Raw genomic sequence first — 6,804 nt, forward strand, 5'->3', positions numbered from 1 at the left:
CGTTCAATTAAGATTAATCAGTTGTATTTAATTGCCAGCACTTAGCTGTTACATACGCTCTTAATTCCTGTGGAAACACTAAGAGTGTCCTAAATTTTCACTTCTTCTGCATTTTGGCTCAGTTTTTGCTAGATAAATAATGACACAGCGTAACACAATATGTTATGTTAACATTTTTTAAATTATATTCTGATGCATAAAATGTTAAAATTGAAAGGTGTGCTTCAAAGGTCACATGAAATAAAAAATGCCACTGTAAAGATATAAACAACAGGAAGTTTACTTTTAATACATGTTGTGGTCAACTGGGATAGAGGTTCAGGAAAAATAGAATCGGATAATTTGGTTACTATGGAATTTTTAAGCGATCCCTTTCCCACCTGCTAGATTCTTTTGAGAGGCAACATAGAATTCCTTCCACTTCTATGTGGGTGCCTTAATTTTCTGGTCCATATTGCAAAAATGTCACCAAGAAAAAGCTAATATCGTGAAATCAAGGCCCAAACTGCTGATCACATGACCAGCCCACAATACGCAATAATTTTAATACATATTTCAAACAATCAGATATAAGACATAAGTAAATATTACGGTTGTAAATTTCCAAATTAGAAAAGGATAAAAATAAATGTAAGTGAACAGCTTCATTTAAAGAAATTTCAGTTTTGTTTGGTTAAATTAATTCAAGTTGATGTAATTATATTAGACCTTTTTACAGCTGTCTTGTTAAATATGATTGTAAGGTAACGACCGTATATTATATATACTAGGAATAACATCTCATCTCTGTTAGTTGCTCGTTCTTCTTACATTTACCATAATGGAACTCATTCATTTAATCCCAATTTGCAAATCACCACATGATCTTCCACAAAGGACGAAGCCATGGTCACCATCAATCCTTATTATTACAGCAATATTTTATTTCAGACAATACAGTCTCCTTTTCAGTGATCTAGTTTTTGAGGTCTCCAAGGAAGAAGTTCAATTCCCCATCCATCTGTGACCTCCACAATTAACTCAGCGACCAATCATATTAGAGTGATGGAAGTGGATGTGAGCCATTCAGAACTCTTGAGACTGTGGGCCTTTAATACTTTATCATCACTGTCATTATGAGACTTCAATACTCGGTGTTACCGGGTAGAACTGACGCTTAAAGTATTAGAAGGGAAAAAAGGGGTTTCTTCACATCTCGCCTTCATTTGAATTATTATTATTATATTGATGCTATCATCAGCAGTCATGTAGTGACTGCATTGTAGTACTGTATTAATTATCCACCATGAGCCCTGAAAGAAAAGATTTTCCCTTTATATTATGATGGCAGTGATTTATGCTACAATTCCACACACTGAGACTCCTTATGAGGACACACGCAACATCTTCCTTCTGAGTGTTTAGCAGAAAGCCCACAGCCCAAGGAGCACTTCCGAACGACTGCCAAAAGAATCCTACTTCAGAAAAAAGGAAGGGTAGAAATGGAGACTATTTTTGCTACCTGTTGAAGATCAGGCTCTGGCTGCTTGGCTGGGGTCACATAGCTTAGGGAAATTAGAAAAAAGAAGCTAACAAACAAAGAAACAAAGAACTGACATCCTGCTCGAAGGTTTCAAAACTCTTCTTATTTTGCTGTCCTCTGTGGCCCCCTTGAACACTGACAGCACAGCGGATGCTGCATCCTGTTGACAGTTTGTTCAGGACCAGTTAATCCTTCAATTTCAGCCAACTACACTGCTCAAAAATAAAATAAAAGAAGTCTAAAATAAAATAAAGTACGATAAAATAAAATAATAAGTTAAATTAAATAATAAGTTCACAGATGAAAGCAGGTTCACCCTGAGCACATGTGACAGATGTGAAAAGGTCTGGAAAAGTTGTGGAAAAGGTTATACTGTCTGTAACATCATTCAGCACGACTGGTTTGGTGGTAGGTCAGGGATGATGTGGTGATATGGGGAGGCATATCCATGGAGCCATGTACAGACCTCTACAGGCTAGGCTGTGGCAACATTAAGTTTTGGGATTAAATCCTTGGACCCACTGTCAGACACTCTGTTGGAGCAAGGGGTCCAGGGTTGTTCCTGGTGCACAATAATCCAACTATGTATGGCCTCACATGACGAGAGTATGAATGGAATTCCTGCATTGACTGGCCTCCACGCTCACCTGACCTGAATCCTCTGGGATGATTCAGTCCATCTGACAGCTTGCACCTGAGACCGTCCAGGTGCTCGGTAATGTCTTGGTCCAGATCTGGGAGGAGGTCCGCTGGGATCATCCAGATCATTTTTCCACTTTGATTTTCAGGGTCTCTTTAGCCTTCCTTACGTTGATAATCTTCATTTCCATCGAACAATGTAGCATCCTTTCATTTCTAACATATTACGCAGTTCATATCAGTGTAGATATGCAGCATGGTTTTATTTCCTATTGAAATTTAGGAAGTTCAATGCATCCCATGGAATTTGTTTTTAATGAGATGGATCTATTTATTTATTTCTATTTGCATGTATATTTCAGCATTTTGACATGTCTTCTTGTGATTTATAACTTTGCACATTGCCACAGGACAGTTCAGCTGTACTAATCCACCTTTTATTTTGAACATAGTTCTGTCTACTAGTGAAAAAACACTTCTTTGGATCTTGACCTCGTGTCTTTGAAACATTTCCTGCATTATCGTGGGACCAGAGCAAATGTTATATCTCCTCCCTACCTCGTTTAACATCATCTGCCAGTGGCTCCTTATTTAGTGGGCTGTGAAGTGGATTGTGGCATATCTCCACCTCCCACAGAAGGTCATTGATTTCTTCTTGGGAAATACTTCTTGAGTGAGTGTGTATGTGTGTATCTCTGTGGGGGTGGGGGCGCACGGTTTCATCAGGAAATTGCCAGGGTGCAGCAGTGTGCAGTGCTTATTTTTGTTTTTTTCTCTTATAGGTGGACAACATAATGCTGCTATTTTGCGAGTGTTTTCTGTGTATGAAGATACCCAAGACGTAGAGAACTACTACACTTTGCCTAAACGGATATGGTTTCTGTGGGTACCTACAGGATGTGGTTTGGTGGCTTTGTTTAGGGGCAGAATGCAAAGAATTTCTTTCTGACTTTCAGATTTCTTTCTCTAAACGCAAAATTTTGCATGCCTTCCCCAGTGAAAATCATGATTTGGTTGTTACTTTCTTTTCTAAATTTGCTAATGATGAGGCAATTTAAGTCTTATTTGGTATTGTTCAACTTCTCTACAACTGTTTGGTGGAGAGAGGATTAATAAGGTCATGACTGAACTCATATATATCCTTTGAAGTACATTATAGAGCTATGATTTTGGCATTTTGGCTGTAAACCAGCTAGTTTTGTTAGCAAGAAGAATTCAAGTGGATTGAAGCACCATTTAAAACACACCTCCAGGCTGTGGTAGGGCTGTATGACCAAGAAGCAGAGTAATGAAGTGCTGCACCTGGCCTCCACAGTCACTAAAGACCCATATCCAGTTGAGATGGTTTGGAATGACAGAGTGAAGGAAAAGCAGCCAACAAGTGCTGGGAACTGCTTCAAGGAGAGCATTCCAGGGAATGACCTCAAGCTGCTTGACAGAATGAAGAGTGAGCAAAGCTACTCTGAAACATCTATATTATACAACCGTTTCAGTTTATCGTGTTTACTGTACTTGTTGTTGATGCAGTTGTCAGATTATGTCTACAGTAGATTGTTTTAATATATATGCAGCACTATACAAATAAGTATGTTGCGTTCAGAAATGTTGAGGTGCTGCATGTATACAGTACACTCATGGGTCACTTTATTAGGCCTATCTAACTGTTGTTGCTGACCCTTTATGATCCAGCAGGATAACGCACCATGTCACTATGCTCAGATCATCTCACTGTTTTTTTTAACATGACAGTGAGCCCATTGTACTCAGATAGCTTCCATAGTCACCAGATCTGAAACCAATAGAGCACCCTTCGGATGTGGTAGAATGGGAGATTCACATCATAGTTGTGCAGCTAACGAATCTGCAGCAACTGTGTGATGCTGTCAAATCTCTGAGGAATGTCTCCAGCACCTTTTTGAATCTATATCACAAAGAATTGAAGAAGGTCTGAAGGCAAAAAGGGGGCTGACCCTGAAAGGTGTAACTGATGAAGTGGCTGCTGGGTGTAGATATTAAAATGCCCTTTCCTTTGTCTTTATTGGTTTCAGTATTTGATATATTGTGTTCTAATGCCAATTAAATAACGTTTAAGTTATTTGCAAATCACTGGTCTTGTTTGTTTGGGTTTTTTTTTTTTTAATTTTTTAAATTCTTTTGCATTTTACATCCCTTCCCAGGCTGTGTAAACATGGTTGTACCTAGCTCATCTGACTCAAGCATACATTTGTTTAATCTTCAAAGGTGATAGTGCGGGTGGCAGACAGGTGTACAAGTGCTTGGAAAAGGCAGACTGCGTTTCTGGCCAATGGGCATGTTTGCAGATATGGCTTGGGTATGCAAATACTCTGACTTCTATTTTAATAGATAAATGAAAACTTTTACTTTGGGAAGTCTAGTTTGCATTTTTCACGCTCTGTTTTGTCTGTGTCCCAGCAAAGAAGAGCAGTGCTTTCCTTTGCATCACAATTCAAACTAGGATTCTTCGGCGATGGCTTCAGAAAAAAAATGTCTGCCAGAGCAACCTTCTCACAAATAGAGATGCACACGCGCGCTCCTTAATAACACCACCTGCGGTCAGCACATCTTTTGATTCTGAGCCCGATTTTCTCTTCTCACCCCATAATCTCATCTTTGTCCCACAATGCTCTTCCTGCCTCTTCACCTCATCCTGTTTCCTTTAAGCCGAGAACATCTCAGACTTGCTTTGAAATCAGGAAATGAAAGAAAGTCTCAGTATTTGGCAGAGTGAGGAACCATTCTTCCATAAACACTGTATGATAAAGGTTACAGAGTCACAGTAAGAGATAGAGCATCACTGTTTTTCAAGAAAGGGCTTATTCCCATTGGTGGATGGCTTTCTCCCACCGAGTAAAGCTCCCGGTGAATGATACGGCCTGTCTGTGTTGACAGGGTGCAGATAAGGAAGTGCCCTCAGGTATTAGTTGTCATTCCTTTTCACCAGGAAAGGAGCTGAGAGTAGCTACCTTATTTCTTCCCCCCCCCCCCCCCCCCCCCCCCTTTCTCCTCGGCGGAGCACCTTTTCCTCCTCTTTTTGGATGAAAAGAGAAATTCACAACAACAAAGCCTTCCACTCTCATTAAGTCAGCGGCAAAGCCAAGCACCACCAAGGAGCACAATATCTGAGGCAGATGAGTAATCCCCCCGCTCAATCTAGAAGCTGGCACAGAATTTCAAATGTCCATAATAACTGCCGGAGAAGGAAGTGAGGGACGTAGACACACAGACACACACGTACTGTGATGAAAATAAATGTGTTATTGACCATTAGCCCACTGCAGCAGAGCAGAACTAAAATGTCCTTCATTTCAGAATGTCACACTGGGAGTGTGAGTATGCGAATATTTGTGCTTCACCGAGGCCTCAAAACCCATATCTTCAAAGACACAGACCTTCACTACTGTCAGATTTTTGACCATTTTAGCGGTCAGAGCTTTTAAGATGACATTTTAATAAACGATCGGGTCAGGCTGCTTGGACAGAATTAACTGCAGCGTAAAGAGATGACTCTGCCAGTACGGCTTCTTCTCACATAGTGTAGCGATGCATTTCGATACTCATTTTCCTAATTTTGCATATGGAACAGCAGACGGCAGCTATAGCCGGTGAGAGGACGGGGCTATTGGTAAAGCCATTTAGCTTCTGCACACTTTGGAAATATGGAGCTGGAATGCAGCGATGAGTCAGCTGTTTTCTTGCTGGAGGAATGAATCACTCATCATGGCCGCCAGCACGGTCCAGGACTGGGATGCAGGGTCGGTGGGGTGGGCGGGGGAGTTGAAGGGAGGACCTGATGGCAAGTTCCTCTGCTGACTCTACATGCAGCCTTTGAGGATGGTAGCAGTAACTGATGGCTCCTGAATGCAGCAGCTCTGGATGGTTCAGTGATAAAGAAGGAAGCTGAATCCAAGATTGAGGTTGTTTTTGTTTCATAGTGTTTGGTATTTGCACCTTTTTACCCCAGTTTTATGAGCAAAGGTAAATGTTTTCTGACTTACCACTCTTGATTTATAGAAAAAAAATCTAATTAATGATTACTAAAATAAAATATTTCAATCCTGGGAAATTAGCTAATTCCACCTCTAATGATGAGGATCAGGCACCAGTAGCCTTGAGGAAATTTAGGAAAATTAATTCCTGCATGAAATTTAAATGGATCAGCTCCATCATCCAGACCAGCACACACTTTTCACCTTGCTAATCTAAGGTCATACTGCATCCTTATTTGGCACTAAAGCTTTTGCATTGAATGTAAATCATTGCATAAATATTCAATATGAGCATGATTTACAGGAATATTAGAATTTTAACTTCAATTTTTTTAGCACCAATTAACAGCAACAGTTGCCTGAAGGTGTTTGGGTAAGGTGAAAACCATATTTGAGGAAAAAAAACAACAAAGAGGCAATATGCAAATGAGCAAACCCTTGATGAAGAGAGAAGGGAAGACCTCGGACGACCTCCAGCTGAACCAGGCTCAGGCAGTGACCAATAAGAGGGTGATGGGAAAGAGAAAAGAAAAACAGGACAGGAAAGAGAAACCAGGACAAAACGCAAATTATGGAAGAGAGAAGAGAAATGGCACAAAAACCCCCAAACACATGGGGGGATGAAAAGACAGAAGT

Source organism: Aulonocara sp. 'chitande type north' Nkhata Bay, linkage group LG7 (assembly GCF_057382095.1).
Source record: "Aulonocara sp. 'chitande type north' Nkhata Bay isolate Kocher_YH1m ecotype deep benthic linkage group LG7, A_spYH_male_GT1.1, whole genome shotgun sequence".
Classification (NCBI taxonomy): domain Eukaryota; kingdom Metazoa; phylum Chordata; class Actinopteri; order Cichliformes; family Cichlidae; genus Aulonocara; species Aulonocara sp. 'chitande type north' Nkhata Bay.